Source organism: Myotis davidii, unplaced genomic scaffold (genome assembly GCF_000327345.1).
Source record: "Myotis davidii unplaced genomic scaffold, ASM32734v1 scaffold44, whole genome shotgun sequence".
NCBI classification, from domain to species: domain Eukaryota; kingdom Metazoa; phylum Chordata; class Mammalia; order Chiroptera; family Vespertilionidae; genus Myotis; species Myotis davidii.
The window spans coordinates 479,174-489,322 of record NW_006299705.1 but is presented as its reverse complement, the minus strand read 5'-3'; positions in this window follow the sequence as shown (position 1 = coordinate 489,322).

The window sequence follows — 10,149 nt, the reverse complement described above, 5'->3', positions numbered from 1 at the left end:
GTACCTGCTCATCCTTCATTTTCACTGACATGCAACCCCACGTAACAGGGACATGCAAACCTATGTGACGTGTCATTAAAAACCAACAATTAGACCTGCTCTCCAATAGGCAGGCACTCTAGATGTATATCACTTTAGGCCAACCAGGGACCATAAGTTCCCATTCAGAGAGAAGACAGGTTAGTGGTGAGTCTGATTTACAGAAATCATTCATTATACTCCCTTCCCATTCCTGACCCTTTCATGGTATCACTGTGTGTATTTTCAGGTAACATCCACATGTTTCTCTGTATATTGGCCAGAGGGACTGGGGATGTTGATGCTTTTTGGAAACACTTAGTGGGTTTGCTCTGGAAATTCTGTTCTATTTGAATTCCACCAATGACCTGGACAAATATGCATAACCCTTAAATTTGGGGGCAAAGCCAGACTTCTGTTTCAGTTCACTCTCCAAATTATGACCAAAAATTGTACCTAACCCTCTCACAATCAGATTAGAGCTGACCTGATCGTGAGAGGCAGATATGGCTTTTTTTTCTTCTTGTTTTTTTTTTTTTTTCATACTGCCAACTCATAGTTAAAAAGGCAGAGATTCAAAAGGTCAGATGACATCATCTAATGTTAATTTCCTGTGCACAACTGTCTCTGAACTTGTATTGCCCACAGTACGGAGGATTTGGTTGTCCGTGGACATTAGATCCTGAGAAACACTGATCATGTGACCTACTTATGATGGTTTGACCATGATTTCGGTTATAGCTAGATTTATGCAGACACATTCAGATTTTGTAACTGAATAATTTACTTTCCCTATTGGGAGGGAGGAGTTCATAGTATTGTAAGTTGATTGAATGACAAACACAAATGCCCTGCAGTTCAGGGAAGAGAATTCATTTAGAAAATACAGCACCGGTGAAGGCATCACTGCGGTTCTGCCCCTGAGGATGGAAGGTGTGCTCCACCACACTGCGGCAGACACGGTCTGGGCGGAACGTGGGCCCTCGGGAGGCGTCAGACAAGGCTCTGTTTTTCCCCTGGATGAAGTTCTTGAGTGTGTGGTGGAATTTCCTCTTCATTCATTATGCAACATCATTTTCTCTTTTGCTATTGCTTCTGCCAAATCACCGATTTCTTTGTCTCAAAAGGCTCTTCCCAGGTTCTAAAATGATAGGTGCACATGGGTCGGTTCACAGACAGCTGTGCCCTGTCCTCCCCAACCTTGGCTCTCAGAGTCAGCGGCCTTGCCAGGACAGCTGCTTTTAATGATCAGAGAAAAAGAAGTGGGGATTTTAGAGTGTCTGCTGGATCAGGACTGAGAGAAAGGAAGATGTGTGTGGCAGGTCAGGCTTCCATGACGCAAACTCTGAGATGGAGATTGGGGTGCAGTATATGTCTGGGGAGGGAGGGAAGCAGGCCTGGGCAGAGGGATAAGCTGTGTGGTGATGCAGCCACAACAGAAGCTTCAGCCAACCCTGCAGAGCTGCCCGCAGTTGGGGCGAAGGGGCCAGGCTTCATCCTCATGCATACCAGCGATGCACCTGGCCGCCCCAGGGAACTGGTGTGTGGCCTTGGGTTAGGCAACTGGGGCCCAGCTGTGAGCTAGCAACACTCACCATCCCTACTCCCAGCAGCTGGAGTGATGAGCAGATGCAGTGTGAGCAGCAGTGACCGTTGGAGCTGGTGGCCATTGTCCATCTTGGCCAGTCTCCCCACCCTGCCTGGTTTCTCTGTTCCGTAGCTAGAAATGTGACCCAGGAGAGAACTGTTGGATTAGGAAATGTTCTCTTTCTTTTTAAGCTATGCAAGAATTTTCTAAGATGACCACTTTAAAGTGCAGATGAGCTTTATGTGTTTAACATATAGCTCAACTTACCAAATATATTTTCACAAAGGGAATGTTCCCAGGGACACCCCCAGTACATAAGGCTGAACATAAGGCTAAGGGGTGTGGTTGTGCGCACTTTACAGCTGTATTTTCCAGGGGATTTTAACTCCTGTGAGGTCAAGGCTCACCCTTCTCCAGAGCAGCTCATGGTCTGGCCCTTGGACAGATACTGTTCTTGACTGACTATAACATTTGGATTGATAAACTGCAAAAGTCACTTTTTAATAAACTATTATTGAAAAATCTCACTTTTCTACAATAAGTAATAAAGCACAGAAGGCCTGGCATTTGGGAACCAGGGATATGGCTTTGGAGTCAGAAACCTGGTTCCCAAACCTGGCTCTTCTATTAGCTCTGTGACCCCCAAGCAAACCCCGTTATCTCTGGGCCCCAGTCTCCTCAACTGATAAGATGAGTTGTGAGGAAAATTGGGTCAATCTATGTGAAAGACTTTGTAAATTGTAACAGTTCAGATGTCTTGTCACACTTGCTAGAGCTGGAGGAGAGCTGGGCAATCAGCTCAGCGAGTTCTTCAGGGGCCAGATGAGCCCCAGAGGCCCAGGGAGGTCAGAGGACTCGCTGAAGATTGCACATCTGGTTAGGGGCAGAGCGGAGCCAGCCCCCCGCCCTCCTGACTCCGAGGCTAGTACTTCTCCATGACACAAGCCTGCCTCCAGGATTCTCACTGCAGCACCAGGACACTGTGTGGCTCACTCCCATGGAACCGTCAAGAGGATTTCATAATGACGATATGTTTGCCAAAGCTTTGAGTCTGTAATCTGGAAACATGACACTCTTCAGATCTGAAGAACAATTATTCAAAAATTGTTACCCTGGTCATTATGTGAAAATCCCCCCTGGGTTACAGTAAAGAGAGGATCTCATCTTGTATCAGTAATAGAATTACTGAGCATGCACATACATGTGGTGTGTGTGTGTGTAGCTAGTCAGACAGGGAGACAGGGAAAGAAGGGGAGAGAGAAAGGGAGCCTCTTTAAAAAGCAAAATTACTGTGCCATATATTTTATGTTATTTTCTATCCCCCTTATTGAATAAGTCTAAATTGAGAATACTTGTAATTCTCTTGCGTCAGTGAATAAGCTCTCAGCGTGTTCAAGCCCTGCAGGGCCTGCAGTTTTTCTGCTTTTCTGTAGATATTCATTTCCAAAATTTCATTACCATCCCACATGTGAGTCATTCACTCCCATGCAATCCATTTAAAACCTCCAGCACACTCTGGGAGACAGAAGGAGAAAGCTCAGAAAAAGCCAAGCTGATTCATTTGATATGTTGGGGTCTTGCCAACGTGAAATAGGAGAGGAGGCCCGGCAGGGCTGCCCCAAGGTGGCCAGCAGAGACGGTGGCAGCATCTGATCGCCATCCTCCCCAGCAGGGTGCCCTTCCACGTTGCTGTGTGCTGCATGCGTGGGAGTCTGGGAGTAATACCGTCGGTGAGAGAGAACAGAGATGAGAAAAATCCCTTTAGCAGGTTAATAAAAATATAAGCTGAATGCTGTTAAGAAACAATTACACATGTTGCAAGCGCCTCCAGTTGGGAATCAGAAGCCTGGGATTGTAGCCCTGGCCTTGCCATTGGCTGGTCCTACAATGGGGGGCAAGTTATTTAACCTCAGTTATAGTGAGGCTAAGGAAGCTTACTCTAGTTATTGCACAATGAATGTACACGTGCTTGGGAATGTAAGCAGCTTTATGGAAATGTAAATTTATTTTATGCACTAACTATGAATTATATCCTGACTTCAGCTGGTTCTCCTACACGATAGGCAAGCATGTCGCTTCTGAGAGGATCTTTTCGGCTCCCTGTTCCTTGGAGAGCACACAGTGGCACAGCACTGCTGGCCTGCCTTTTCTCATTAAGAAGGAAGTCGTTTAAGGCATAAACATGACAAATGAGTCCTGTGGAAGCTTTCAAGTCATTGCCTTGGGATCCCCGACATTGGAGTTGGGCATCTGGGCTGTCATGCTGGCCAGGCCAGGAAATTCCTCACATCAAGGTGTCACTTACCAGTAGGTGCCACTCTGTGAGCTGTTGGCATCACTCATTTTCCTAGCTCTACTTAAGAGAGCTAATCAATTTTTCATCTTCCCCTTGGAACACCAGCTTGAAAAACTGTGTGAGAAATGCCTGGGGGATGGCCATCCTCTGCCTTCCGCATGGAGAGCCTCCATACGGAGAGACCTGCTGGCAGGAGAGGCTCCCACAAAGAAGCTAGTACCTCAAGGAGCCGCTGGTGAGGGAGGGGGAGGCATGGCTCCCACATCCTCATTAGTGGTCCTCGTTGTGTGGCATTTAATACCAAAGAAGGAGTCAGATAGTAGCTCTGGGCTGAGTCTACCACTCAGAAATTCATGCAATAGCTTACTGCTCTCAGACACACCACTGTGTGGCCAGCATGTGCCCTCCACCCTCAGAATGGACTTCACTGTCAGAGCTGGTTCTGGGATTGTACCTTAATATTTTCTCTGTCCTCAAAATGTATCTCCTGGGGCAGAGTCACGCTTCCCTATATATAGGAAATTCAACATAGGGTTGAAGAACTTCTGGGGACTGAATTTATCAACACACCAGAATTGGGTTCCTATTGACATTTGGTGGCTAAGAAGTTCTTTCCTTAAGCTCTTCAGCATCCAGCAGAATTGCTTTATTGTTGTGTCGGAGGAAGAAAATGGAGTCTGTGGCACACAAGGGACATGGCTAACTCAAACTTGGAGAGAAGGGGGGATTCCATGGCCCTGGCGTGGAGCTAGGCCCAGGGAGTGGGATGCAAATCTTTTCTGATTCACATCAGTTTGTAATGTGGGTTCTCTCAGATTCAAGAAGGCTGGGCTCCGTCAGACATCTATTTAATTAGTTCTAGAGGGGGAAAACACCTCAAATGGGTAGGGGCTGTAGAGAAAAACAGAATTAGAGACAGAGGCAAAGTGAATTGTAGGTTTAAACTAGTTGGAATAAGGGTCTGATCATCCGGGTTAAAATCCTGATTCCATCATTTATTAGCTCAGAGACAATGGAAAAAGTCACCATTACTGGTGTGAGCCTTAGGTTTACCTGACAGTATTGGAGATAATACTAGCTGCCTCCTCTCCCAGCACCCCACGTATCACACAATTCTTAGGATGGGCCAGAAAGTGTTTTGCAAGCCATAAAGCACAATGCTTCCAGGACTGGACACATCTTGCTCACGTATGTGCATGCAGTATGTGTAAATGAATACCAGGCAAGCATGTTGTTCATCTAGTGTTTGAGGGTTTCCATTTAAAGTTTTCATTTTGTTTGCTAATGGAGTGAAGTGGATGTAAGCATGTCAGGGAAGGGATACTGTGTGATATTTACAGCAGGGTGGACGCATCAGCCAATCTGCACTCCCCTATGGACTGGAAATCTACAACTACAGAAAGTATTTGTCCTGGGATTGGTGTTACATTAATTTTTGGAGAGATAAGTGGGCCTGTGACAAGGCCCTAAGAGTCAAAGACCTACTACAAGAGAAGAGTGTCAAAGGCACACAGTGGGGACTCAACATTATTTCTCTATTCCTAGGAAGCCCCATGATGGTCTAAAATATTTTCCTTCACATCTCCCTGGCTTGGCAAAGTCTTATCTGATCCTGGAAAAAAAATTTAACCTAAGAACTATTTTAATTTGTATTGTTTTGATTTGTTTTTGGAAGTGATTCTTAGGGTCAAAGGCATCTTTAGTTTATTTTGTGTGGGTTTTTTTTTTTTTTTAAATAGGCACGTTTACATGAAAACCCTCTTGAATTAAAAATAAAGCAATGGGCCGAAACCGGTTTGGCTCAGTGGATAGAGCGTCGGCCTGCGGACTGAGGGGTATGCAATGGTAATTGTGGAATTAGTCATAGCCTTTGTATGCAATTAAAAAATTATTTTCGCTTTCACTGCAAGGAAACTATCAGATTTCAACACCATAGTACATATTAGTTAGACCAAGTTCACTCTGTATGGCTTTCAGGTATAAGGAACAATGCATTGAATGACCCTCCCTCCGCACTGCCCTAAAATCGCATTGCTAACGTTGGAAACTAAAGCAGCTGAAATTAAACAACAGATTAAATGTAAAGACAACCTATTTTGTTCCCATGAAAAAGGGGGCCCTCAGGTTTTCTTGTGAAGTTTAAGACCAGTGAAGGCTTTAAAATGTTTCCCAAGAACGACATTTTTAAGAGGGAGGGAAGGAGAGAGAGATACAGAGAGAGAAACTGAATTTTGTAACAATAAGTAATAAAAGTATAAGGTTACACTTTTATATTGGACCTTTTATCCACAGAACTCAGTGAGCTAGAAACATTAAGTACTCACAGATTTATTGGTCCTTATATCTTCAAATTAATTTTATTCACAGACTATAGTTTTCTATTAGCTTTTGGATCTTCATGGAGGTGGTAGTGGTGAGATGTTGCCATTGGGCCTGTTTATTAAAAGAACGCAACTCAAATTCGAAGGATTCTTCTTTCTGCAGGTCATACAGAGGGTGTGTGTGTGTGTGTGTGTGTGTGTGTGTGTGCACTCCCATGTGTATTACAAAGACTAGAGGTCTCTTAGCAGCCACCTCTGCTTTTCTGAAAGCATAGTTCTGTGTGATAATAAATTACTTGAACTATTAGAACTTTCACTTGCCCTCCTCCTTTGGTCTTGATTTCATGAAAACCAAAGCTCTTGTCCCTCATCATAAACATGAATGAAATAAGAGAGCGAAGGTCCAGGAGATGGTTGCTTCCTCCTTGTGGTTCCTCTGGGCTTTGATTTATGACTGGAAAATCAGCAACTTCTAGCCAACCTCCCCCTCCCCCTCCTCCCCCTCCTCCTCCTCCCCCTCCTCATCCTCCCACTCTCCCTCTCCCTCACTCTCTCCTCCCCCATTCCCTTGACCGGAATCGAACCTGGTACCTGTCAGTCCACAGGCTGACGCTCAATCCACTGAGCCAAACCGGTTATGGCTTTTCCTTCTTTTTAAGATATTTTTATTTATTTCAGAGAGGAAGGGAGAGAGAGAAATAGAAACATCAATGATGAGAGAATATCATTGATCAGCTGCCTCCTACTGGGGATTGATTCCTTGACTGGAATCAAACCTGGGACCCTTTAGTCCGCAGGCTGACACTCCATCCACTGAGCCAAACCAGGTGGGGCCCTGCATCTTCTTTTTTAACTGGATAGTGCTGTCTTCGTTAAACTTGAGGATGTCTGTAGTAAATAAAATCATTGTCTATCCTGGCACAATAAAACACTTTGAAAATGTAACCTGTAAATCTTATAAAGTGAAGTGTGCTGTGAATTGCTTGTTGGCACACTTTGTAATAGCTTGCCATTTTAGTAGGAGGGAAAAATGTTAGCCTGTGTTTTGCTAAGGCCTTGCCCCTACCATTTTATAATTGAGAATGTTCAAAATGTTCTCATTTCAGCAATAGCGTACGTTGAGTATCACATTCCAGGAGTTAAATCAGATGACGAGCTAAGGCTTTCTTCCAACATTATGAAGAGGCCAGGAGAAAAATGGGACCTGACAGGCCATCTGCACTACAGGCTCCCAACAACTCTGCATGAGTTGCCTGCAAAACCACGGTAAGCAGCAGCCGCCTCAGAGGGAGGCTCTCTTGACCTTGGGGCTATGGCAGCGTTCGCCTTGGGGCAAATGGAAACTGAAGCACTGTCTGTATTTTTCAATATGCTCAGCTCACTCCAAGCGCACGGATGATCACTGTGCTGCGTGAATTTGTAACCAGCCTGCGAAACTTGGCTGCCACCACATGGGCAAGTTTGAGTGGTGGCTGGTCCTGGTCCAGCGGTAACCACTCCAGCTGTGGTGAATCACGGGGAGGTTGTGAAAGAGCCTCTGTCAGAGACTGGCTTCTTGAAGCCCTTTTCCTGCCTGGAGATCATAGAGAAACAGATACCAAGAGCTGAACCTGCCCTATTCAGAGTAGGACACCAGCATCAGTTCTCCCCTCTCCATTTCAGGCTCAATCTCATTCGCCCTGGTTTCCTTCCAGTCTTAGGTCCCCCCACCTGAAAATACTGCCTTGGTTTTTAAAGTCATAACATTTTGCCTCGAATAAAGCCATTTTGGTTGTTTTGAATTCCACAGCATTTGGTTGATGTGGCTGTTGGCATAAGCAACGTCCTCTTTTCCATGGAATAAATTCCCAAGCCCTCGTTGGGAAATTGACTTCTAGCACAGAAGTGTGAGAACTGGAGTGAAAAGTGGTGCCTCCAGTTATAGTTGGAGAGGATACTGAGAAATCATTTGAAACCTCAAGAAAAGACAGTATTATCTACCGAGTCACTAATCCTACTTCCTTAGGACTCTCAATTCAGGGTGATGACATCTATCTATAATTATTACATCATTTTTTGTTTTGCTATATTAGTAGCAATCAGCGTCATAGAAATTCAATACCATGTAATCTCATATAATTTCAGAAATGATCCAATAATGGATTGAAATGAATCCTGAAACCAAAGAACGAAAATTCAAGGGAAATAACAAAGAGAAATAGATTGGCAGCATAAAGATCCATAAACATTTTTTTTAAAGAAAAAACCCCCAAATATTTTGATTTTATTTTTACCATTCAGTGAAGGCAACCATGCAGTCTGAGATTCGGGAATCCTTTGGTGGAGAATTGAAAATGAAACAAAATGCAATAAAGCAGAACTGAGGTAAAATTTTCACCAGACCTGTTACCCTCTGTAAGCCAAATGAACTTTGAAACTTGATACCAGTTCCCAGTGGTCCAAGTTACTGCCTTTGCTCTTTTTAATACATGGGCTGATTATGGAGCTAATAATAAATGTAATTGAAAATCACTGTTGGATCCTTTGAAGGTTGCTGCCAAATAACATTTTGTGGAAGAATGTAAGGGAAAAAAAAAAAGTCCTGAGGGAAACTTCAAACAATATTTTCAAGACTCAGAATCAACAGTCATGGTGTCAGATTTACCTCAAGAAGTTTACAGTGATTATAAATATAATATTAACTCAAGAAAGCACTATAATTTCCCATCTCTTATAAATGTCACCAGAGCACTCATTGTCCTAATTACTTAATTTCAGACTGGCTCTGACTGAAGTTGATTTTTTTTTTTTATTCCTAAACAAATATGTGGCTAGAACAAAGTACCCAAATCAATCAGCTATTGTCTGTCAGTTGCACCCATGACTTTGGAAATGATGCCACTGAGACAAACTGTTTTTTTTTTTTTTTTTTTCAGAGAAACAATGTCATTCTGCCCAGACTTTCATTTTAGGACCACGTTTCTGCAGAGAATTAATAGTCCTGGAACTGGGGGAGGGCTGCAATAACAGCTTTCTGCTTTTGATTACAAGGCAGAACGATATCTGGTTTTCTGTCTTTTGCATTTTGAATGGGACTTCATTTTTTTTCTTATTTAGTTGCAGTGTTCAGGTGAGAGAAATCTGAGCCTGTTCAATCAAAGCCCCATATTGTGACTAGAATACAAATCACTTCATTTTGGTTCTTTAAGAAATATAGCTTATTTTGAAACAGAAAGAGTATCAGGGCAAAACATAATTGAGAATTTGAGATGGTGTTTGTGAAATCACGCACATTTAAGCTGAAGTCACTATCTGTTGGCCTGGGTTCCTGGGTAGCCAGCTACATACCTCTCCATCAAAAATGTTTTCATGACACTCTTCTAGGGATTGCATTTAAAATATGATATGTAGAAAAAATATACAGAGTTGGGTGTTGGGGAGGAATGTTATCCCAGAGGATCACCATGTTCATAACTTGGGGGAGATGGCTAATTGAGGTAAGAGGCATTGAAGCCTGCTGATTTCAGCAGGCAGAGGTGTGAAGAGAGAAAAATGGAGGGATGAATTCTAATCTCCCTTGGGACGTGGCAAATTACTGAATTGCCTTTCCTTTATTTAATTTCCATCCCCTGAAAAAATGATGGTGCTGTTGTATACCTAATCACAAGGCTGACCAAAATATCTGAAAGGGCTTTTTCAGAGCGATGGTCCCGCATGCTTAATGGTAAAAGCAAAGAGCTCAAGGCTGAATTAGACTTTCTTGAAAATAGAGTGAAACTTCTTTTTTTTTTTTAAATTTTATTTTTTATTACAAAGGGTATTACATATGTGTCCATTTTTTCCCCCCGCCCTAGACAGTCCCCTAGCCTCCCCTATTCCCCAGTGTCTTATGTCCATTGGTTATGCTTATATGCATGCATACAAGTCCTTTGGTTGATCTCTTACCC